The following is a 17,690-nucleotide window of genomic DNA, read 5'->3' as shown; positions in this document are numbered from 1 at the left end:
CATGTCACGCACCGAAGAGCGCGCGCCTCTCCGCACGGCAGAGTGGCGCAGTGGAAGCGTGCTGGGCCCATAACCCAGAGGTCCGTGGATCGAAACCACGCTCTGCTAAAATTATTCTTTTTCTTGGGTGCTTCGTGCTCGATCATTAATCTTGGGGTGCGCTGATTCAGCGTCGACAGCAAACCCTGTGAGTTGTGAAACGACGACGTCGTGTGCAGAATACGAGAAACACTTCCTAAGACGCAGACTTTCTTACGATTTTTTAGCGATTACGTTCCTTGATCACAACGGTAATGCTTTTTCGGGCCACACGTGCAGCTTTCGCGATATAAAAATCGTCTCTCCCCGGCGGGGAATCGAACCCCGGTCTCCCGCGTGACAGGCGGGGATACTAACCACTATACTACCGAGGAACACGCAGTCGTTGTCTACAGTGCACGCACATTTATGGTTCTCGGGTACGTGATACATCTCAAATGTAGCGTCCCGATGCTTCCATAGTCAGCTGCTACGAAATAAAAGTATGCCCCAGGTGAGGCTCGAACTCACAACCCCGGCATTGCTCACGGCTACTGCCTTATAAGTACCGTGCGCTAACCAATTGCGCCACTGGGGCTACAGCAGAGGGCTTACAGTTAGCGGTATTCACTTTGATGCCAACCTGTTGTGGCTACAGACCCGTCATACGACCGTCACCTGCGGCCATACTGCGACTTTAGCACCTGTCTACGAATGCTTCATACGATTCTTGTTTTATATGCTACACTTACAAGCATGTCAACCGCTTGTCATCACCGAAAAAATGCAAAAAAACGGGCGCCTTGCATTCCGCTACCTGTCCAACAGCGACGGCAGATGTGTGGCAAGCTCTAAGCTGTGCAGGCGCTCCGTGGCCGAGCAGCTGGTGGAGAGATGCCTTCCTTGGCAGCTCCCTGCAGAGTGCGGAAGACCAGAGTGGCCGCGCCGCCGTTGTCAGTGGATGACATGAAATTGCCGAGCCACGGAGTACACGTTGCTTTGCGATCTTCACCCGCCCCGTGGTACAAAGCGCTAGCAGCGGCCCTGTGGCGCAACGGATAACGCGTCTGACTACGGATCAGAAGATTCCAGGTTCGAATCCTGGCAGGGTCGGCATTTTGTTAGTTGCGGGCGCGTAGCTAGGCAGTGCATTCGAATGTCTCCACCTTCGTGGAGTGCAATGTTAATCCTGAGCATCTCGCAGCTGCATCTCGAGACGATCGCGGTAAATATCGCTTCGTGCAAGCGTCAGCGTAGCGTCAGTCGAGCAAAGTCGAGACAAGTCAAGCTGGGAGATGCTACACAGTTAATTAAACGGTAGGCGACGCAGACAACGCTTTTCCAAGTGTCCCATGTCACGCACCGAAGAGCGCGCGCCTCTCCGCACGGCAGAGTGGCGCAGTGGAAGCGTGCTGGGCCCATAACCCAGAGGTCCGTGGATCGAAACCACGCTCTGCTAAAATTATTCTTTTTCTTGGGTGCTTCGTGCTCGATCATTAATCTTGGGGTGCGCTGATTCAGCGTCGACAGCAAACCCTGTGAGTTGTGAAACGACGACGTCGTGTGCAGAATACGAGAAACACTTCCTAAGACGCAGACTTTCTTACGATTTTTTAGCGATTACGTTCCTTGATCACAACGGTAATGCTTTTTCGGGCCACACGTGCAGCTTTCGCGATATAAAAATCGTCTCTCCCCGGCGGGGAATCGAACCCCGGTCTCCCGCGTGACAGGCGGGGATACTAACCACTATACTACCGAGGAACACGCAGTCGTTGTCTACAGTGCACGCACATTTATGGTTCTCGGGTACGTGATACATCTCAAATGTAGCGTCCCGATGCTTCCATAGTCAGCTGCTACGAAATAAAAGTATGCCCCAGGTGAGGCTCGAACTCACAACCCCGGCATTGCTCACGGCTACTGCCTTATAAGTACCGTGCGCTAACCAATTGCGCCACTGGGGCTACAGCAGAGGGCTTACAGTTAGCGGTATTCACTTTGATGCCAACCTGTTGTGGCTACAGACCCGTCATACGACCGTCACCTGCGGCCATACTGCGACTTTAGCACCTGTCTACGAATGCTTCATACGATTCTTGTTTTATATGCTACACTTACAAGCATGTCAACCGCTTGTCATCACCGAAAAAATGCAAAAAAACGGGCGCCTTGCATTCCGCTACCTGTCCAACAGCGACGGCAGATGTGTGGCAAGCTCTAAGCTGTGCAGGCGCTCCGTGGCCGAGCAGCTGGTGGAGAGATGCCTTCCTTGGCAGCTCCCTGCAGAGTGCGGAAGACCAGAGTGGCCGCGCCGCCGTTGTCAGTGGATGACATGAAATTGCCGAGCCACGGAGTACACGTTGCTTTGCGATCTTCACCCGCCCCGTGGTACAAAGCGCTAGCAGCGGCCCTGTGGCGCAACGGATAACGCGTCTGACTACGGATCAGAAGATTCCAGGTTCGAATCCTGGCAGGGTCGGCATTTTGTTAGTTGCGGGCGCGTAGCTAGGCAGTGCATTCGAATGTCTCCACCTTCGTGGAGTGCAATGTTAATCCTGAGCATCTCGCAGCTGCATCTCGAGACGATCGCGGTAAATATCGCTTCGTGCAAGCGTCAGCGTAGCGTCAGTCGAGCAAAGTCGAGACAAGTCAAGCTGGGAGATGCTACACAGTTAATTAAACGGTAGGCGACGCAGACAACGCTTTTCCAAGTGTCCCATGTCACGCACCGAAGAGCGCGCGCCTCTCCGCACGGCAGAGTGGCGCAGTGGAAGCGTGCTGGGCCCATAACCCAGAGGTCCGTGGATCGAAACCACGCTCTGCTAAAATTATTCTTTTTCTTGGGTGCTTCGTGCTCGATCATTAATCTTGGGGTGCGCTGATTCAGCGTCGACAGCAAACCCTGTGAGTTGTGAAACGACGACGTCGTGTGCAGAATACGAGAAACACTTCCTAAGACGCAGACTTTCTTACGATTTTTTAGCGATTACGTTCCTTGATCACAACGGTAATGCTTTTTCGGGCCACACGTGCAGCTTTCGCGATATAAAAATCGTCTCTCCCCGGCGGGGAATCGAACCCCGGTCTCCCGCGTGACAGGCGGGGATACTAACCACTATACTACCGAGGAACACGCAGTCGTTGTCTACAGTGCACGCACATTTATGGTTCTCGGGTACGTGATACATCTCAAATGTAGCGTCCCGATGCTTCCATAGTCAGCTGCTACGAAATAAAAGTATGCCCCAGGTGAGGCTCGAACTCACAACCCCGGCATTGCTCACGGCTACTGCCTTATAAGTACCGTGCGCTAACCAACTGCGCCACTGGGGCTACAGCAGAGTGCTTTCAGTTAGCGGTGTTCACTTTGATGCCAACCTGTTGTGGCTACAGACCCGTCATACGACCGTCACCTGCGGCCATACTGCGACTTTAGCACCTGTCTACGAATGCTTCATACGATTCTTGTTTTATATGCTACACTTACAAGCATGTCAACCGCTTGTCATCACCGAAAAAATGCAAAAAAACGGGCGCCTTGCATTCCGCTACCTGTCCAACAGCGACGGCAGATGTGTGGCAAGCTCTAAGCTGTGCAGGCGCTCCGTGGCCGAGCAGCTGGTGGAGAGATGCCTTCCTTGGCAGCTCCCTGCAGAGTGCGGAAGACCAGAGTGGCCGCGCCGCCGTTGTCAGTGGATGACATGAAATTGCCGAGCCACGGAGTACACGTTGCTTTGCGATCTTCACCCGCCCCGTGGTACAAAGCGCTAGCAGCGGCCCTGTGGCGCAACGGATAACGCGTCTGACTACGGATCAGAAGATTCCAGGTTCGAATCCTGGCAGGGTCGGCATTTTGTTAGTTGCGGGCGCGTAGCTAGGCAGTGCATTCGAATGTCTCCACCTTCGTGGAGTGCAATGTTAATCCTGAGCATCTCGCAGCTGCATCTCGAGACGATCGCGGTAAATATCGCTTCGTGCAAGCGTCAGCGTAGCGTCAGTCGAGCAAAGTCGAGACAAGTCAAGCTGGGAGATGCTACACAGTTAATTAAACGGTAGGCGACGCAGACAACGCTTTTCCAAGTGTCCCATGTCACGCACCGAAGAGCGCGCGCCTCTCCGCACGGCAGAGTGGCGCAGTGGAAGCGTGCTGGGCCCATAACCCAGAGGTCCGTGGATCGAAACCACGCTCTGCTAAAATTATTCTTTTTCTTGGGTGCTTCGTGCTCGATCATTAATCTTGGGGTGCGCTGATTCAGCGTCGACAGCAAACCCTGTGAGTTGTGAAACGACGACGTCGTGTGCAGAATACGAGAAACACTTCCTAAGACGCAGACTTTCTTACGATTTTTTAGCGATTACGTTCCTTGATCACAACGGTAATGCTTTTTCGGGCCACACGTGCAGCTTTCGCGATATAAAAATCGTCTCTCCCCGGCGGGGAATCGAACCCCGGTCTCCCGCGTGACAGGCGGGGATACTAACCACTATACTACCGAGGAACACGCAGTCGTTGTCTACAGTGCACGCACATTTATGGTTCTCGGGTACGTGATACATCTCAAATGTAGCGTCCCGATGCTTCCATAGTCAGCTGCTACGAAATAAAAGTATGCCCCAGGTGAGGCTCGAACTCACAACCCCGGCATTGCTCACGGCTACTGCCTTATAAGTACCGTGCGCTAACCAATTGCGCCACTGGGGCTACAGCAGAGGGCTTACAGTTAGCGGTATTCACTTTGATGCCAACCTGTTGTGGCTACAGACCCGTCATACGACCGTCACCTGCGGCCATACTGCGACTTTAGCACCTGTCTACGAATGCTTCATACGATTCTTGTTTTATATGCTACACTTACAAGCATGTCAACCGCTTGTCATCACCGAAAAAATGCAAAAAAACGGGCGCCTTGCATTCCGCTACCTGTCCAACAGCGACGGCAGATGTGTGGCAAGCTCTAAGCTGTGCAGGCGCTCCGTGGCCGAGCAGCTGGTGGAGAGATGCCTTCCTTGGCAGCTCCCTGCAGAGTGCGGAAGACCAGAGTGGCCGCGCCGCCGTTGTCAGTGGATGACATGAAATTGCCGAGCCACGGAGTACACGTTGCTTTGCGATCTTCACCCGCCCCGTGGTACAAAGCGCTAGCAGCGGCCCTGTGGCGCAACGGATAACGCGTCTGACTACGGATCAGAAGATTCCAGGTTCGAATCCTGGCAGGGTCGGCATTTTGTTAGTTGCGGGCGCGTAGCTAGGCAGTGCATTCGAATGTCTCCACCTTCGTGGAGTGCAATGTTAATCCTGAGCATCTCGCAGCTGCATCTCGAGACGATCGCGGTAAATATCGCTTCGTGCAAGCGTCAGCGTAGCGTCAGTCGAGCAAAGTCGAGACAAGTCAAGCTGGGAGATGCTACACAGTTAATTAAACGGTAGGCGACGCAGACAACGCTTTTCCAAGTGTCCCATGTCACGCACCGAAGAGCGCGCGCCTCTCCGCACGGCAGAGTGGCGCAGTGGAAGCGTGCTGGGCCCATAACCCAGAGGTCCGTGGATCGAAACCACGCTCTGCTAAAATTATTCTTTTTCTTGGGTGCTTCGTGCTCGATCATTAATCTTGGGGTGCGCTGATTCAGCGTCGACAGCAAACCCTGTGAGTTGTGAAACGACGACGTCGTGTGCAGAATACGAGAAACACTTCCTAAGACGCAGACTTTCTTACGATTTTTTAGCGATTACGTTCCTTGATCACAACGGTAATGCTTTTTCGGGCCACACGTGCAGCTTTCGCGATATAAAAATCGTCTCTCCCCGGCGGGGAATCGAACCCCGGTCTCCCGCGTGACAGGCGGGGATACTAACCACTATACTACCGAGGAACACGCAGTCGTTGTCTACAGTGCACGCACATTTATGGTTCTCGGGTACGTGATACATCTCAAATGTAGCGTCCCGATGCTTCCATAGTCAGCTGCTACGAAATAAAAGTATGCCCCAGGTGAGGCTCGAACTCACAACCCCGGCATTGCTCACGGCTACTGCCTTATAAGTACCGTGCGCTAACCAATTGCGCCACTGGGGCTACAGCAGAGGGCTTACAGTTAGCGGTATTCACTTTGATGCCAACCTGTTGTGGCTACAGACCCGTCATACGACCGTCACCTGCGGCCATACTGCGACTTTAGCACCTGTCTACGAATGCTTCATACGATTCTTGTTTTATATGCTACACTTACAAGCATGTCAACCGCTTGTCATCACCGAAAAAATGCAAAAAAACGGGCGCCTTGCATTCCGCTACCTGTCCAACAGCGACGGCAGATGTGTGGCAAGCTCTAAGCTGTGCAGGCGCTCCGTGGCCGAGCAGCTGGTGGAGAGATGCCTTCCTTGGCAGCTCCCTGCAGAGTGCGGAAGACCAGAGTGGCCGCGCCGCCGTTGTCAGTGGATGACATGAAATTGCCGAGCCACGGAGTACACGTTGCTTTGCGATCTTCACCCGCCCCGTGGTACAAAGCGCTAGCAGCGGCCCTGTGGCGCAACGGATAACGCGTCTGACTACGGATCAGAAGATTCCAGGTTCGAATCCTGGCAGGGTCGGCATTTTGTTAGTTGCGGGCGCGTAGCTAGGCAGTGCATTCGAATGTCTCCACCTTCGTGGAGTGCAATGTTAATCCTGAGCATCTCGCAGCTGCATCTCGAGACGATCGCGGTAAATATCGCTTCGTGCAAGCGTCAGCGTAGCGTCAGTCGAGCAAAGTCGAGACAAGTCAAGCTGGGAGATGCTACACAGTTAATTAAACGGTAGGCGACGCAGACAACGCTTTTCCAAGTGTCCCATGTCACGCACCGAAGAGCGCGCGCCTCTCCGCACGGCAGAGTGGCGCAGTGGAAGCGTGCTGGGCCCATAACCCAGAGGTCCGTGGATCGAAACCACGCTCTGCTAAAATTATTCTTTTTCTTGGGTGCTTCGTGCTCGATCATTAATCTTGGGGTGCGCTGATTCAGCGTCGACAGCAAACCCTGTGAGTTGTGAAACGACGACGTCGTGTGCAGAATACGAGAAACACTTCCTAAGACGCAGACTTTCTTACGATTTTTTAGCGATTACGTTCCTTGATCACAACGGTAATGCTTTTTCGGGCCACACGTGCAGCTTTCGCGATATAAAAATCGTCTCTCCCCGGCGGGGAATCGAACCCCGGTCTCCCGCGTGACAGGCGGGGATACTAACCACTATACTACCGAGGAACACGCAGTCGTTGTCTACAGTGCACGCACATTTATGGTTCTCGGGTACGTGATACATCTCAAATGTAGCGTCCCGATGCTTTCATAGTCAGCTGCTACGAAATAAAAGTATGCCCCAGGTGAGGCTCGAACTCACAACCCCGGCATTGCTCACGGCTACTGCCTTATAAGTACCGTGCGCTAACCAACTGCGCCACTGGGGCTACAGCAGAGGGCTTACAGTTAGCGGTATTCACTTTGATGCCAACCTGTTGTGGCTACAGACCCGTCATACGACCGTCACCTGCGGCCATACTGCGACTTTAGCACCTGTCTACGAATGCTTCATACGATTCTTGTTTTATATGCTACACTTACAAGCATGTCAACCGCTTGTCATCACCGAAAAAATGCAAAAAAACGGGCGCCTTGCATTCCGCTACCTGTCCAACAGCGACGGCAGATGTGTGGCAAGCTCTAAGCTGTGCAGGCGCTCCGTGGCCGAGCAGCTGGTGGAGAGATGCCTTCCTTGGCAGCTCCCTGCAGAGTGCGGAAGACCAGAGTGGCCGCGCCGCCGTTGTCAGTGGATGACATGAAATTGCCGAGCCACGGAGTACACGTTGCTTTGCGATCTTCACCCGCCCCGTGGTACAAAGCGCTAGCAGCGGCCCTGTGGCGCAACGGATAACGCGTCTGTCTACGGATCAGAAGATTCCAGGTTCGAATCCTGGCAGGGTCGGCATTTTGTTAGTTGCGGGCGCGTAGCTAGGCAGTGCATTCGAATGTCTCCACCTTCGTGGAGTGCAATGTTAATCCTGAGCATCTCGCAGCTGCATCTCGAGACGATCGCGGTAAATATCGCTTCGTGCAAGCGTCAGCGTAGCGTCAGTCGAGCAAAGTCGAGACAAGTCAAGCTGGGAGATGCTACACAGTTAATTAAACGGTAGGCGACGCAGACAACGCTTTTCCAAGTGTCCCATGTCACGCACCGAAGAGCGCGCGCCTCTCCGCACAGCAGAGTGGCGCAGTGGAAGCGTGCTGGGCCCATAACCCAGAGGTCCGTGGATCGAAACCACGCTCTGCTAAAATTATTCTTTTTCTTGGGTGCTTCGTGCTCGATCATTAATCTTGGGGTGCGCTGATTCAGCGTCGACAGCAAACCCTGTGAGTTGTGAAACGACGACGTCGTGTGCAGAATACGAGAAACACTTCCTAAGACGCAGACTTTCTTACGATTTTTTAGCGATTACGTTCCTTGATCACAACGGTAATGCTTTTTCGGGCCACACGTGCAGCTTTCGCGATATAAAAATCGTCTCTCCCCGGCGGGGAATCGAACCCCGGTCTCCCGCGTGACAGGCGGGGATACTAACCACTATACTACCGAGGAACACGCAGTCGTTGTCTACAGTGCACGCACATTTATGGTTCTCGGGTACGTGATACATCTCAAATGTAGCGTCCCGATGCTTCCATAGTCAGCTGCTACGAAATAAAAGTATGCCCCAGGTGAGGCTCGAACTCACAACCCCGGCATTGCTCACGGCTACTGCCTTATAAGTACCGTGCGCTAACCAATTGCGCCACTGGGGCTACAGCAGAGGGCTTACAGTTAGCGGTATTCACTTTGATGCCAACCTGTTGTGGCTACAGACCCGTCATACGACCGTCACCTGCGGCCATACTGCGACTTTAGCACCTGTCTACGAATGCTTCATACGATTCTTGTTTTATATGCTACACTTACAAGCATGTCAACCGCTTGTCATCACCGAAAAAATGCAAAAAAACGGGCGCCTTGCATTCCGCTACCTGTCCAACAGCGACGGCAGATGTGTGGCAAGCTCTAAGCTGTGCAGGCGCTCCGTGGCCGAGCAGCTGGTGGAGAGATGCCTTCCTTGGCAGCTCCCTGCAGAGTGCGGAAGACCAGAGTGGCCGCGCCGCCGTTGTCAGTGGATGACATGAAATTGCCGAGCCACGGAGTACACGTTGCTTTGCGATCTTCACCCGCCCCGTGGTACAAAGCGCTAGCAGCGGCCCTGTGGCGCAACGGATAACGCGTCTGACTACGGATCAGAAGATTCCAGGTTCGAATCCTGGCAGGGTCGGCGTTTTGTTAGTTGCGGGCGCGTAGCTAGGCAGTGCATTCGAATGTCTCCACCTTCGTGGAGTGCAATGTTAATCCTGAGCATCTCGCAGCTGCATCTCGAGACGATCGCGGTAAATATCGCTTCGTGCAAGCGTCAGCGTAGCGTCAGTCGAGCAAAGTCGAGACAAGTCAAGCTGGGAGATGCTACACAGTTAATTAAACAGTAGGCGACGCAGACAACGCTTTTCCAAGTGTCCCATGTCACGCACCGAAGAGCGCGCGCCTCTCCGCACAGCAGAGTGGCGCAGTGGAAGCGTGCTGGGCCCATAACCCAGAGGTCCGTGGATCGAAACCACGCTCTGCTAAAATTATTCCTTTTCTTGGGTGCTTCGTGCTCGATCATTAATCTTGGGGTGCGCTGATTCAGCGTCGACAGCAAACCCTGTGAGTTGTGAAACGACGACGTCGTGTGCAGAATACGAGAAACACTTCCTAAGACGCAGACTTTCTTACGATTTTTTAGCGATTACGTTCCTTGATCACAACGGTAATGCTTTTTTGGGCCACACGTGCAGCTTTCGCGATATAAAAATCGTCTCTCCCCGGCGGGGAATCGAACCCCGGTCTCCCGCGTGACAGGCGGGGATACTAACCACTATACTACCGAGGAACACGCAGTCGTTGTCTACAGTGCACGCACATTTATGGTTCTCGGGTACGTGATACATCTCAAATGTAGCGTCCCGATGCTTCCATAGTCAGCTGCTACGAAATAAAAGTATGCCCCAGGTGAGGCTCGAACTCACAACCCCCGCATTGCTCACGGCTACTGCCTTATAAGTACCGTGCGCTAACCAATTGCGCCACTGGGGCTACAGCAGAGGCCTTACAGTTAGCGGTATTCACTTTGATGCCAACCTGTTGTGGCTACAGACCCGTCATACGACCGTCACCTGCGGCCATACTGCGACTTTAGCACCTGTCTACGAATGCTTCATACGATTCTTGTTTTATATGCTACACTTACAAGCATGTCAACCGCTTGTCATCACCGAAAAAATGCAAAAAAACGGGCGCCTTGCATTCCGCTACCTGTCCAACAGCGACGGCAGATGTGTGGCAAGCTCTAAGCTGTGCAGGCGCTTCGTGGACGAGCAGCTGGTGGAGAGATGCCTTCCTTGGCAGCTCCCTGCAGAGTGCGGAAGACCAGAGTGGCCGCGCCGCCGTTGTCAGTGGATGACATGAAATTGCCGAGCCACGGAGTACACGTTGCTTTGCGATCTTCACCCGCCCCGTGGTACAAAGCGCTAGCAGCGGCCCTGTGGCGCAACGGATAACGTGTCTGACTACGGATCTGAAGATTCCAGGTTCGAATCCTGGCAGGGTCGGCATTTTGTTAGTTGCGGGCGCGTAGCTAGGCAGTGCATTCGAATGTCTCCACCTTCGTGGAGTGCAATGTTAATCCTGAGCATCTCGCAGCTGCATCTCGAGACGATCGCGGTAAATATCGCTTCGTGCAAGCGTCAGCGTAGCGTCAGTCGAGCAAAGTCGAGACAAGTCAAGCTGGGAGATGCTACACAGTTAATTAAACGGTAGGCGACGCAGACAACGCTTTTCCAAGTGTCCCATGTCACGCACCGAAGAGCGCGCGCCTCTCCGCACAGCAGAGTGGCGCAGTGGAAGCGTGCTGGGCCCATAACCCAGAGGTCCGTGGATCGAAACCACGCTCTGCTAAAATTATTCTTTTTCTTGGGTGCTTCGTGCTCGATCATTAATCTTGGGGTGCGCTGATTCAGCGTCGACAGCAAACCCTGTGAGTTGTGAAACGACGACGTCGTGTGCAGAATACGAGAAACACTTCCTAAGACGCAGACTTTCTTACGATTTTTTAGCGATTACGTTCCTTGATCACAACGGTAATGCTTTTTTGGGCCACACGTGCAGCTTTCGCGATATAAAAATCGTCTCTCCCCGGCGGGGAATCGAACCCCGGTCTCCCGCGTGACAGGCGGGGATACTAACCACTATACTACCGAGGAACACGCAGTCGTTGTCTACAGTGCACGCACATTTATGGTTCTCGGGTACGTGATACATCTCAAATGTAGCGTCCCGATGCTTCCATAGTCAGCTGCTACGAAATAAAAGTATGCCCCAGGTGAGGCTCGAACTCACAACCCCCGCATTGCTCACGGCTACTGCCTTATAAGTACCGTGCGCTAACCAATTGCGCCACTGGGGCTACAGCAGAGGCCTTACAGTTAGCGGTATTCACTTTGATGCCAACCTGTTGTGGCTACAGACCCGTCATACGACCGTCACCTGCGGCCATACTGCGACTTTAGCACCTGTCTACGAATGCTTCATACGATTCTTGTTTTATATGCTACACTTACAAGCATGTCAACCGCTTGTCATCACCGAAAAAATGCAAAAAAACGGGCGCCTTGCATTCCGCTACCTGTCCAACAGCGACGGCAGATGTGTGGCAAGCTCTAAGCTGTGCAGGCGCTTCGTGGACGAGCAGCTGGTGGAGAGATGCCTTCCTTGGCAGCTCCCTGCAGAGTGCGGAAGACCAGAGTGGCCGCGCCGCCGTTGTCAGTGGATGACATGAAATTGCCGAGCCACGGAGTACACGTTGCTTTGCGATCTTCACCCGCCCCGTGGTACAAAGCGCTAGCAGCGGCCCTGTGGCGCAACGGATAACGTGTCTGACTACGGATCTGAAGATTCCAGGTTCGAATCCTGGCAGGGTCGGCATTTTGTTAGTTGCGGGCGCGTAGCTAGGCAGTGCATTCGAATGTCTCCACCTTCGTGGAGTGCAATGTTAATCCTGAGCATCTCGCAGCTGCATCTCGAGACGATCGCGGTAAATATCGCTTCGTGCAAGCGTCAGCGTAGCGTCAGTCGAGCAAAGTCGAGACAAGTCAAGCTGGGAGATGCTACACAGTTAATTAAACGGTAGGCGACGCAGACAACGCTTTTCCAAGTGTCCCATGTCACGCACCGAAGAGCGCGCGCCTCTCCGCACAGCAGAGTGGCGCAGTGGAAGCGTGCTGGGCCCATAACCCAGAGGTCCGTGGATCGAAACCACGCTCTGCTAAAATTATTCTTTTTCTTGGGTGCTTCGTGCTCGATCATTAATCTTGGGGTGCGCTGATTCAGCGTCGACAGCAAACCCTGTGAGTTGTGAAACGACGACGTCGTGTGCAGAATACGAGAAACACTTCCTAAGACGCAGACTTTCTTACGATTTTTTAGCGATTACGTTCCTTGATCACAACGGTAATGCTTTTTCGGGCCACACGTGCAGCTTTCGCGATATAAAAATCGTCTCTCCCCGGCGGGGAATCGAACCCCGGTCTCCCGCGTGACAGGCGGGGATACTAACCACTATACTACCGAGGAACACGTTGCTTTGCGATCTTCACCCGCCCCGTGGTACAAAGCGCTAGCAGCGGCCCTGTGGCGCAACGGATAACGCGTCTGACTAAGGATCAGAAGATTCCAGGTTCGAATCCTGGCAGGGTCGGCATTTTGTTAGTTGCGGGCGCGTAGCTAGGCAGTGCATTCGAATGTCTCCACCTTCGTGGAGTGCAATGTTAATCCTGAGCATCTCGCAGCTGCATCTCGAGACGATCGCGGTAAATATCGCTTCGTGCAAGCGTCAGCGTAGCGTCAGTCGAGCAAAGTCGAGACAAGTCAAGCTGGGAGATGCTACACAGTTAATTAAACGGTAGGCGACGCAGACAACGCTTTTCCAAGTGTCCCATGTCACGCACCGAAGAGCGCGCGCCTCTCCGCACAGCAGAGTGGCGCAGTGGAAGCGTGCTGGGCCCATAACCCAGAGGTCCGTGGATCGAAACCACGCTCTGCTAAAATTATTCTTTTTCTTGGGTGCTTCGTGCTCGATCATTAATCTTGGGGTGCGCTGATTCAGCGTCGACAGCAAACCCTGTGAGTTGTGAAACGACGACGTCGTGTGCAGAATACGAGAAACACTTCCTAAGACGCAGACTTTCTTACGATTTTTTAGCGATTACGTTCCTTGATCACAACGGTAATGCTTTTTCGGGCCACACGTGCAGCTTTCGCGATATAAAAATCGTCTCTCCCCGGCGGGGAATCGAACCCCGGTCTCCCGCGTGACAGGCGGGGATACTAACCACTATACTACCGAGGAACACGCAGTCGTTGTCTACAGTGCACGCACATTTATGGTTCTCGGGTACGTGATACATCTCAAATGTAGCGTCCCGATGCTTCCATAGTCAGCTGCTACGAAATAAAAGTATGCCCCAGGTGAGGCTCGAACTCACAACCCCGGCATTGCTCACGGCTACTGCCTTATAAGTACCGTGCGCTAACCAATTGCGCCACTGGGGCTACAGCAGAGGGCTTACAGTTAGCGGTATTCACTTTGATGCCAACCTGTTGTGGCTACAGACCCGTCATACGACCGTCACCTGCGGCCATACTGCGACTTTAGCACCTGTCTACGAATGCTTCATACGATTCTTGTTTTATATGCTACACTTACAAGCATGTCAACCGCTTGTCATCACCGAAAAAATGCAAAAAAACGGGCGCCTTGCATTCCGCTACCTGTCCAACAGCGACGGCAGATGTGTGGCAAGCTCTAAGCTGTGCAGGCGCTCCGTGGCCGAGCAGCTGGTGGAGAGATGCCTTCCTTGGCAGCTCCCTGCAGAGTGCGGAAGACCAGAGTGGCCGCGCCGCCGTTGTCAGTGGATGACATGAAATTGCCGAGCCACGGAGTACACGTTGCTTTGCGATCTTCACCCGCCCCGTGGTACAAAGCGCTAGCAGCGGCCCTGTGGCGCAACGGATAACGCGTCTGACTACGGATCAGAAGATTCCAGGTTCGAATCCTGGCAGGGTCGGCGTTTTGTTAGTTGCGGGCGCGTAGCTAGGCAGTGCATTCGAATGTCTCCACCTTCGTGGAGTGCAATGTTAATCCTGAGCATCTCGCAGCTGCATCTCGAGACGATCGCGGTAAATATCGCTTCGTGCAAGCGTCAGCGTAGCGTCAGTCGAGCAAAGTCGAGACAAGTCAAGCTGGGAGATGCTACACAGTTAATTAAACAGTAGGCGACGCAGACAACGCTTTTCCAAGTGTCCCATGTCACGCACCGAAGAGCGGCCGCCTCTCCGCACAGCAGAGTGGCGCAGTGGAAGCGTGCTGGGCCCATAACCCAGAGGTCCGTGGATCGAAACCACGCTCTGCTAAAATTATTCCTTTTCTTGGGTGCTTCGTGCTCGATCATTAATCTTGGGGTGCGCTGATTCAGCGTCGACAGCAAACCCTGTGAGTTGTGAAACGACGACGTCGTGTGCAGAATACGAGAAACACTTCCTAAGACGCAGACTTTCTTACGATTTTTTAGCGATTACGTTCCTTGATCACAACGGTAATGCTTTTTTGGGCCACACGTGCAGCTTTCGCGATATAAAAATCGTCTCTCCCCGGCGGGGAATCGAACCCCGGTCTCCCGCGTGACAGGCGGGGATACTAACCACTATACTACCGAGGAACACGCAGTCGTTGTCTACAGTGCACGCACATTTATGGTTCTCGGGTACGTGATACATCTCAAATGTAGCGTCCCGATGCTTCCATAGTCAGCTGCTACGAAATAAAAGTATGCCCCAGGTGAGGCTCGAACTCACAACCCCGGCATTGCTCACGGCTACTGCCTTATAAGTACCGTGCGCTAACCAATTGCGCCACTGGGGCTACAGCAGAGGCCTTACAGTTAGCGGTATTCACTTTGATGCCAACCTGTTGTGGCTACAGACCCGTCATACGACCGTCACCTGCGGCCATACTGCGACTTTAGCACCTGTCTACGAATGCTTCATACGATTCTTGTTTTATATGCTACACTTACAAGCATGTCAACCGCTTGTCATCACCGAAAAAATGCAAAAAAACGGGCGCCTTGCATTCCGCTACCTGTCCAACAGCGACGGCAGATGTGTGGCAAGCTCTAAGCTGTGCAGGCCCTTCGTGGACGAGCAGCTGGTGGAGAGATGCCTTCCTTGGCAGCTCCCTGCAGAGTGCGGAAGACCAGAGTGGCCGCGCCGCCGTTGTCAGTGGATGACATGAAATTGCCGAGCCACGGAGTACACGTTGCTTTGCGATCTTCACCCGCCCCGTGGTACAAAGCGCTAGCAGCGGCCCTGTGGCGCAACGGATAACGTGTCTGACTACGGATCTGAAGATTCCAGGTTCGAATCCTGGCAGGGTCGGCATTTTGTTAGCTGCGGGCGCGTAGCTAGGCAGTGCATTCGAATGTCTCCACCTTCGTGGAGTGCAATGTTAATCCTGAGCATCTCGCAGCTGCATCTCGAGACGATCGCGGTAAATATCGCTTCGTGCAAGCGTCAGCGTAGCGTCAGTCGAGCAAAGTCGAGACAAGTCAAGCTGGGAGATGCTACACAGTTAATTAAACGGTAGGCGACGCAGACAACGCTTTTCCAAGTGTCCCATGTCACGCACCGAAGAGCGCGCGCCTCTCCGCACAGCAGAGTGGCGCAGTGGAAGCGTGCTGGGCCCATAACCCAGAGGTCCGTGGATCGAAACCACGCTCTGCTAAAATTATTCTTTTTCTTGGGTGCTTCGTGCTCGATCATTAATCTTGGGGTGCGCTGATTCAGCGTCGACAGCAAACCCTGTGAGTTGTGAAACGACGACGTCGTGTGCAGAATACGAGAAACACTTCCTAAGACGCAGACTTTCTTACGATTTTTTAGCGATTACGTTCCTTGATCACAACGGTAATGCTTTTTCGGGCCACACGTGCAGCTTTCGCGATATAAAAATCGTCTCTCCCCGGCGGGGAATCGAACCCCGGTCTCCCGCGTGACAGGCGGGGATACTAACCACTATACTACCGAGGAACACGCAGTCGTTGTCTACAGTGCACGCACATTTATGGTTCTCGGGTACGTGATACATCTCAAATGTAGCGTCCCGATGCTTCCATAGTCAGCTGCTACGAAATAAAAGTATGCCCCAGGTGAGGCTCGAACTCACAACCCCGGCATTGCTCACGGCTACTGCCTTATAAGTACCGTGCGCTAACCAATTGCGCCACTGGGGCTACAGCAGAGGGCTTACAGTTAGCGGTATTCACTTTGATGCCAACCTGTTGTGGCTACAGACCCGTCATACGACCGTCACCTGCGGCCATACTGCGACTTTAGCACCTGTCTACGAATGCTTCATACGATTCTTGTTTTATATGCTACACTTACAAGCATGTCAACCGCTTGTCATCACCGAAAAAATGCAAAAAAACGGGCGCCTTGCATTCCGCTACCTGTCCAACAGCGACGGCAGATGTGTGGCAAGCTCTAAGCTGTGCAGGCGCTCCGTGGCCGAGCAGCTGGTGGAGAGATGCCTTCCTTGGCAGCTCCCTGCAGAGTGCGGAAGACCAGAGTGGCCGCGCCGCCGTTGTCAGTGGATGACATGAAATTGCCGAGCCACGGAGTACACGTTGCTTTGCGATCTTCACCCGCCCCGTGGTACAAAGCGCTAGCAGCGGCCCTGTGGCGCAACGGATAACGCGTCTGACTACGGATCAGAAGATTCCAGGTTCGAATCCTGGCAGGGTCGGCGTTTTGTTAGTTGCGGGCGCGTAGCTAGGCAGTGCATTCGAATGTCTCCACCTTCGTGGAGTGCAATGTTAATCCTGAGCATCTCGCAGCTGCATCTCGAGACGATCGCGGTAAATATCGCTTCGTGCAAGCGTCAGCGTAGCGTCAGTCGAGCAAAGTCGAGACAAGTCAAGCTGGGAGATGCTACACAGTTAATTAAACAGTAGGCGACGCAGACAACGCTTTTCCAAGTGTCCCATGTCACGCACCGAAGAGCGGCCGCCTCTCCGCACAGCAGAGTGGCGCAGTGGAAGCGTGCTGGGCCCATAACCCAGAGGTCCGTGGATCGAAACCACGCTCTGCTAAAATTATTCCTTTTCTTGGGTGCTTCGTGCTCGATCATTAATCTTGGGGTGCGCTGATTCAGCGTCGACAGCAAACCCTGTGAGTTGTGAAACGACGACGTCGTGTGCAGAATACGAGAAACACTGCCTAAGACGCAGACTTTCTTACGATTTTTTAGCGATTACGTTCCTTGATCACAACGGTAATGCTTTTTCGGGCCACACGTGCAGCTTTCGCGATATAAAAATCGTCTGTCCCCGGCGGGGAATCGAACCCCGGTCTCCCGCGTGACAGGCGGGGATACTAACCACTATACTACCGAGGAACACGCAGTCGTTGTCTACAGTGCACGCACATTTATGGTTCTCGGGTACGTGATACATCTCAAATCTAGCGTCC

At 53.4% G+C, this 17,690-nt stretch overlaps 53 non-coding genes across 53 annotated transcripts; 27 read left to right on the top strand and 26 right to left on the bottom strand.

Moving 5' to 3' along the window:
* Positions 1-36: 36 nt before the first annotated feature.
* Positions 37-108, top strand: Trnam-cau (transfer RNA methionine (anticodon CAU)). Its single transcript has one exon. It is a non-coding gene; the product is annotated as a tRNA-Met (tRNA).
* Positions 109-341: 233 nt separating this feature from the next.
* On the bottom strand, positions 342-413 carry Trnad-guc (transfer RNA aspartic acid (anticodon GUC)). The gene has a single exon. It is a non-coding gene; the product is annotated as a tRNA-Asp (tRNA).
* A 111-nt stretch (positions 414-524) lies between these two features.
* On the bottom strand, positions 525-616 carry Trnai-uau (transfer RNA isoleucine (anticodon UAU)). Its single transcript is given in 2 exon segments — positions 525-560; positions 579-616. It is a non-coding gene; the product is annotated as a tRNA-Ile (tRNA).
* Positions 617-1,058: 442 nt separating this feature from the next.
* On the top strand, positions 1,059-1,131 carry Trnar-acg (transfer RNA arginine (anticodon ACG)). Its single transcript has one exon. It is a non-coding gene; the product is annotated as a tRNA-Arg (tRNA).
* Positions 1,132-1,405: 274 nt separating this feature from the next.
* On the top strand, positions 1,406-1,477 carry Trnam-cau (transfer RNA methionine (anticodon CAU)). The gene has a single exon. It is a non-coding gene; the product is annotated as a tRNA-Met (tRNA).
* A 233-nt stretch (positions 1,478-1,710) lies between these two features.
* Trnad-guc (transfer RNA aspartic acid (anticodon GUC)) lies at positions 1,711-1,782 on the bottom strand. Its single transcript has one exon. It is a non-coding gene; the product is annotated as a tRNA-Asp (tRNA).
* Positions 1,783-1,893: 111 nt separating this feature from the next.
* On the bottom strand, positions 1,894-1,985 carry Trnai-uau (transfer RNA isoleucine (anticodon UAU)). The gene is given in 2 exon segments: positions 1,894-1,929; positions 1,948-1,985. It is a non-coding gene; the product is annotated as a tRNA-Ile (tRNA).
* A 442-nt stretch (positions 1,986-2,427) lies between these two features.
* Trnar-acg (transfer RNA arginine (anticodon ACG)) lies at positions 2,428-2,500 on the top strand. Its single transcript has one exon. It is a non-coding gene; the product is annotated as a tRNA-Arg (tRNA).
* A 274-nt stretch (positions 2,501-2,774) lies between these two features.
* Trnam-cau (transfer RNA methionine (anticodon CAU)) lies at positions 2,775-2,846 on the top strand. The gene has a single exon. It is a non-coding gene; the product is annotated as a tRNA-Met (tRNA).
* Positions 2,847-3,079: 233 nt separating this feature from the next.
* On the bottom strand, positions 3,080-3,151 carry Trnad-guc (transfer RNA aspartic acid (anticodon GUC)). The gene has a single exon. It is a non-coding gene; the product is annotated as a tRNA-Asp (tRNA).
* A 111-nt stretch (positions 3,152-3,262) lies between these two features.
* On the bottom strand, positions 3,263-3,354 carry Trnai-uau (transfer RNA isoleucine (anticodon UAU)). The gene is given in 2 exon segments: positions 3,263-3,298; positions 3,317-3,354. It is a non-coding gene; the product is annotated as a tRNA-Ile (tRNA).
* Positions 3,355-3,796: 442 nt separating this feature from the next.
* On the top strand, positions 3,797-3,869 carry Trnar-acg (transfer RNA arginine (anticodon ACG)). The gene has a single exon. It is a non-coding gene; the product is annotated as a tRNA-Arg (tRNA).
* A 274-nt stretch (positions 3,870-4,143) lies between these two features.
* Trnam-cau (transfer RNA methionine (anticodon CAU)) lies at positions 4,144-4,215 on the top strand. Its single transcript has one exon. It is a non-coding gene; the product is annotated as a tRNA-Met (tRNA).
* Positions 4,216-4,448: 233 nt separating this feature from the next.
* On the bottom strand, positions 4,449-4,520 carry Trnad-guc (transfer RNA aspartic acid (anticodon GUC)). Its single transcript has one exon. It is a non-coding gene; the product is annotated as a tRNA-Asp (tRNA).
* A 111-nt stretch (positions 4,521-4,631) lies between these two features.
* On the bottom strand, positions 4,632-4,723 carry Trnai-uau (transfer RNA isoleucine (anticodon UAU)). Its single transcript is given in 2 exon segments — positions 4,632-4,667; positions 4,686-4,723. It is a non-coding gene; the product is annotated as a tRNA-Ile (tRNA).
* A 442-nt stretch (positions 4,724-5,165) lies between these two features.
* Trnar-acg (transfer RNA arginine (anticodon ACG)) lies at positions 5,166-5,238 on the top strand. The gene has a single exon. It is a non-coding gene; the product is annotated as a tRNA-Arg (tRNA).
* Positions 5,239-5,512: 274 nt separating this feature from the next.
* Trnam-cau (transfer RNA methionine (anticodon CAU)) lies at positions 5,513-5,584 on the top strand. The gene has a single exon. It is a non-coding gene; the product is annotated as a tRNA-Met (tRNA).
* Positions 5,585-5,817: 233 nt separating this feature from the next.
* Positions 5,818-5,889, bottom strand: Trnad-guc (transfer RNA aspartic acid (anticodon GUC)). Its single transcript has one exon. It is a non-coding gene; the product is annotated as a tRNA-Asp (tRNA).
* A 111-nt stretch (positions 5,890-6,000) lies between these two features.
* Positions 6,001-6,092, bottom strand: Trnai-uau (transfer RNA isoleucine (anticodon UAU)). The gene is given in 2 exon segments: positions 6,001-6,036; positions 6,055-6,092. It is a non-coding gene; the product is annotated as a tRNA-Ile (tRNA).
* A 442-nt stretch (positions 6,093-6,534) lies between these two features.
* Trnar-acg (transfer RNA arginine (anticodon ACG)) lies at positions 6,535-6,607 on the top strand. The gene has a single exon. It is a non-coding gene; the product is annotated as a tRNA-Arg (tRNA).
* Positions 6,608-6,881: 274 nt separating this feature from the next.
* On the top strand, positions 6,882-6,953 carry Trnam-cau (transfer RNA methionine (anticodon CAU)). The gene has a single exon. It is a non-coding gene; the product is annotated as a tRNA-Met (tRNA).
* A 233-nt stretch (positions 6,954-7,186) lies between these two features.
* On the bottom strand, positions 7,187-7,258 carry Trnad-guc (transfer RNA aspartic acid (anticodon GUC)). The gene has a single exon. It is a non-coding gene; the product is annotated as a tRNA-Asp (tRNA).
* Positions 7,259-7,369: 111 nt separating this feature from the next.
* Positions 7,370-7,461, bottom strand: Trnai-uau (transfer RNA isoleucine (anticodon UAU)). Its single transcript is given in 2 exon segments — positions 7,370-7,405; positions 7,424-7,461. It is a non-coding gene; the product is annotated as a tRNA-Ile (tRNA).
* Positions 7,462-7,903: 442 nt separating this feature from the next.
* On the top strand, positions 7,904-7,976 carry Trnar-acg (transfer RNA arginine (anticodon ACG)). Its single transcript has one exon. It is a non-coding gene; the product is annotated as a tRNA-Arg (tRNA).
* Positions 7,977-8,250: 274 nt separating this feature from the next.
* Positions 8,251-8,322, top strand: Trnam-cau (transfer RNA methionine (anticodon CAU)). Its single transcript has one exon. It is a non-coding gene; the product is annotated as a tRNA-Met (tRNA).
* A 233-nt stretch (positions 8,323-8,555) lies between these two features.
* Positions 8,556-8,627, bottom strand: Trnad-guc (transfer RNA aspartic acid (anticodon GUC)). The gene has a single exon. It is a non-coding gene; the product is annotated as a tRNA-Asp (tRNA).
* Positions 8,628-8,738: 111 nt separating this feature from the next.
* Trnai-uau (transfer RNA isoleucine (anticodon UAU)) lies at positions 8,739-8,830 on the bottom strand. The gene is given in 2 exon segments: positions 8,739-8,774; positions 8,793-8,830. It is a non-coding gene; the product is annotated as a tRNA-Ile (tRNA).
* Positions 8,831-9,272: 442 nt separating this feature from the next.
* Positions 9,273-9,345, top strand: Trnar-acg (transfer RNA arginine (anticodon ACG)). The gene has a single exon. It is a non-coding gene; the product is annotated as a tRNA-Arg (tRNA).
* A 274-nt stretch (positions 9,346-9,619) lies between these two features.
* Positions 9,620-9,691, top strand: Trnam-cau (transfer RNA methionine (anticodon CAU)). Its single transcript has one exon. It is a non-coding gene; the product is annotated as a tRNA-Met (tRNA).
* Positions 9,692-9,924: 233 nt separating this feature from the next.
* Trnad-guc (transfer RNA aspartic acid (anticodon GUC)) lies at positions 9,925-9,996 on the bottom strand. The gene has a single exon. It is a non-coding gene; the product is annotated as a tRNA-Asp (tRNA).
* Positions 9,997-10,107: 111 nt separating this feature from the next.
* Trnai-uau (transfer RNA isoleucine (anticodon UAU)) lies at positions 10,108-10,199 on the bottom strand. The gene is given in 2 exon segments: positions 10,108-10,143; positions 10,162-10,199. It is a non-coding gene; the product is annotated as a tRNA-Ile (tRNA).
* A 442-nt stretch (positions 10,200-10,641) lies between these two features.
* Trnar-acg (transfer RNA arginine (anticodon ACG)) lies at positions 10,642-10,714 on the top strand. Its single transcript has one exon. It is a non-coding gene; the product is annotated as a tRNA-Arg (tRNA).
* Positions 10,715-10,988: 274 nt separating this feature from the next.
* On the top strand, positions 10,989-11,060 carry Trnam-cau (transfer RNA methionine (anticodon CAU)). The gene has a single exon. It is a non-coding gene; the product is annotated as a tRNA-Met (tRNA).
* A 233-nt stretch (positions 11,061-11,293) lies between these two features.
* Positions 11,294-11,365, bottom strand: Trnad-guc (transfer RNA aspartic acid (anticodon GUC)). The gene has a single exon. It is a non-coding gene; the product is annotated as a tRNA-Asp (tRNA).
* A 111-nt stretch (positions 11,366-11,476) lies between these two features.
* Trnai-uau (transfer RNA isoleucine (anticodon UAU)) lies at positions 11,477-11,568 on the bottom strand. The gene is given in 2 exon segments: positions 11,477-11,512; positions 11,531-11,568. It is a non-coding gene; the product is annotated as a tRNA-Ile (tRNA).
* Positions 11,569-12,010: 442 nt separating this feature from the next.
* Positions 12,011-12,083, top strand: Trnar-acg (transfer RNA arginine (anticodon ACG)). The gene has a single exon. It is a non-coding gene; the product is annotated as a tRNA-Arg (tRNA).
* A 274-nt stretch (positions 12,084-12,357) lies between these two features.
* Positions 12,358-12,429, top strand: Trnam-cau (transfer RNA methionine (anticodon CAU)). Its single transcript has one exon. It is a non-coding gene; the product is annotated as a tRNA-Met (tRNA).
* A 233-nt stretch (positions 12,430-12,662) lies between these two features.
* Trnad-guc (transfer RNA aspartic acid (anticodon GUC)) lies at positions 12,663-12,734 on the bottom strand. The gene has a single exon. It is a non-coding gene; the product is annotated as a tRNA-Asp (tRNA).
* Positions 12,735-12,785: 51 nt separating this feature from the next.
* Positions 12,786-12,858, top strand: Trnal-aag (transfer RNA leucine (anticodon AAG)). The gene has a single exon. It is a non-coding gene; the product is annotated as a tRNA-Leu (tRNA).
* Positions 12,859-13,132: 274 nt separating this feature from the next.
* Trnam-cau (transfer RNA methionine (anticodon CAU)) lies at positions 13,133-13,204 on the top strand. Its single transcript has one exon. It is a non-coding gene; the product is annotated as a tRNA-Met (tRNA).
* Positions 13,205-13,437: 233 nt separating this feature from the next.
* Positions 13,438-13,509, bottom strand: Trnad-guc (transfer RNA aspartic acid (anticodon GUC)). The gene has a single exon. It is a non-coding gene; the product is annotated as a tRNA-Asp (tRNA).
* A 111-nt stretch (positions 13,510-13,620) lies between these two features.
* On the bottom strand, positions 13,621-13,712 carry Trnai-uau (transfer RNA isoleucine (anticodon UAU)). The gene is given in 2 exon segments: positions 13,621-13,656; positions 13,675-13,712. It is a non-coding gene; the product is annotated as a tRNA-Ile (tRNA).
* A 442-nt stretch (positions 13,713-14,154) lies between these two features.
* Trnar-acg (transfer RNA arginine (anticodon ACG)) lies at positions 14,155-14,227 on the top strand. Its single transcript has one exon. It is a non-coding gene; the product is annotated as a tRNA-Arg (tRNA).
* A 274-nt stretch (positions 14,228-14,501) lies between these two features.
* On the top strand, positions 14,502-14,573 carry Trnam-cau (transfer RNA methionine (anticodon CAU)). The gene has a single exon. It is a non-coding gene; the product is annotated as a tRNA-Met (tRNA).
* Positions 14,574-14,806: 233 nt separating this feature from the next.
* Positions 14,807-14,878, bottom strand: Trnad-guc (transfer RNA aspartic acid (anticodon GUC)). The gene has a single exon. It is a non-coding gene; the product is annotated as a tRNA-Asp (tRNA).
* Positions 14,879-14,989: 111 nt separating this feature from the next.
* Trnai-uau (transfer RNA isoleucine (anticodon UAU)) lies at positions 14,990-15,081 on the bottom strand. Its single transcript is given in 2 exon segments — positions 14,990-15,025; positions 15,044-15,081. It is a non-coding gene; the product is annotated as a tRNA-Ile (tRNA).
* Positions 15,082-15,523: 442 nt separating this feature from the next.
* Positions 15,524-15,596, top strand: Trnar-acg (transfer RNA arginine (anticodon ACG)). Its single transcript has one exon. It is a non-coding gene; the product is annotated as a tRNA-Arg (tRNA).
* A 274-nt stretch (positions 15,597-15,870) lies between these two features.
* Trnam-cau (transfer RNA methionine (anticodon CAU)) lies at positions 15,871-15,942 on the top strand. The gene has a single exon. It is a non-coding gene; the product is annotated as a tRNA-Met (tRNA).
* A 233-nt stretch (positions 15,943-16,175) lies between these two features.
* Positions 16,176-16,247, bottom strand: Trnad-guc (transfer RNA aspartic acid (anticodon GUC)). The gene has a single exon. It is a non-coding gene; the product is annotated as a tRNA-Asp (tRNA).
* A 111-nt stretch (positions 16,248-16,358) lies between these two features.
* Positions 16,359-16,450, bottom strand: Trnai-uau (transfer RNA isoleucine (anticodon UAU)). Its single transcript is given in 2 exon segments — positions 16,359-16,394; positions 16,413-16,450. It is a non-coding gene; the product is annotated as a tRNA-Ile (tRNA).
* Positions 16,451-16,892: 442 nt separating this feature from the next.
* On the top strand, positions 16,893-16,965 carry Trnar-acg (transfer RNA arginine (anticodon ACG)). The gene has a single exon. It is a non-coding gene; the product is annotated as a tRNA-Arg (tRNA).
* A 274-nt stretch (positions 16,966-17,239) lies between these two features.
* Trnam-cau (transfer RNA methionine (anticodon CAU)) lies at positions 17,240-17,311 on the top strand. Its single transcript has one exon. It is a non-coding gene; the product is annotated as a tRNA-Met (tRNA).
* Positions 17,312-17,544: 233 nt separating this feature from the next.
* On the bottom strand, positions 17,545-17,616 carry Trnad-guc (transfer RNA aspartic acid (anticodon GUC)). The gene has a single exon. It is a non-coding gene; the product is annotated as a tRNA-Asp (tRNA).
* Positions 17,617-17,690: the final 74 nt, after the last annotated feature.

This window comes from Schistocerca serialis, unplaced genomic scaffold, assembly GCF_023864345.2.
Source record: "Schistocerca serialis cubense isolate TAMUIC-IGC-003099 unplaced genomic scaffold, iqSchSeri2.2 HiC_scaffold_729, whole genome shotgun sequence".
Taxonomy (NCBI): Eukaryota; Metazoa; Arthropoda; class Insecta; order Orthoptera; family Acrididae; genus Schistocerca; species Schistocerca serialis.
The sequence above is the reverse complement of the archived record's forward strand: the minus strand, read 5'-3'. Positions and strand labels throughout refer to the sequence as shown.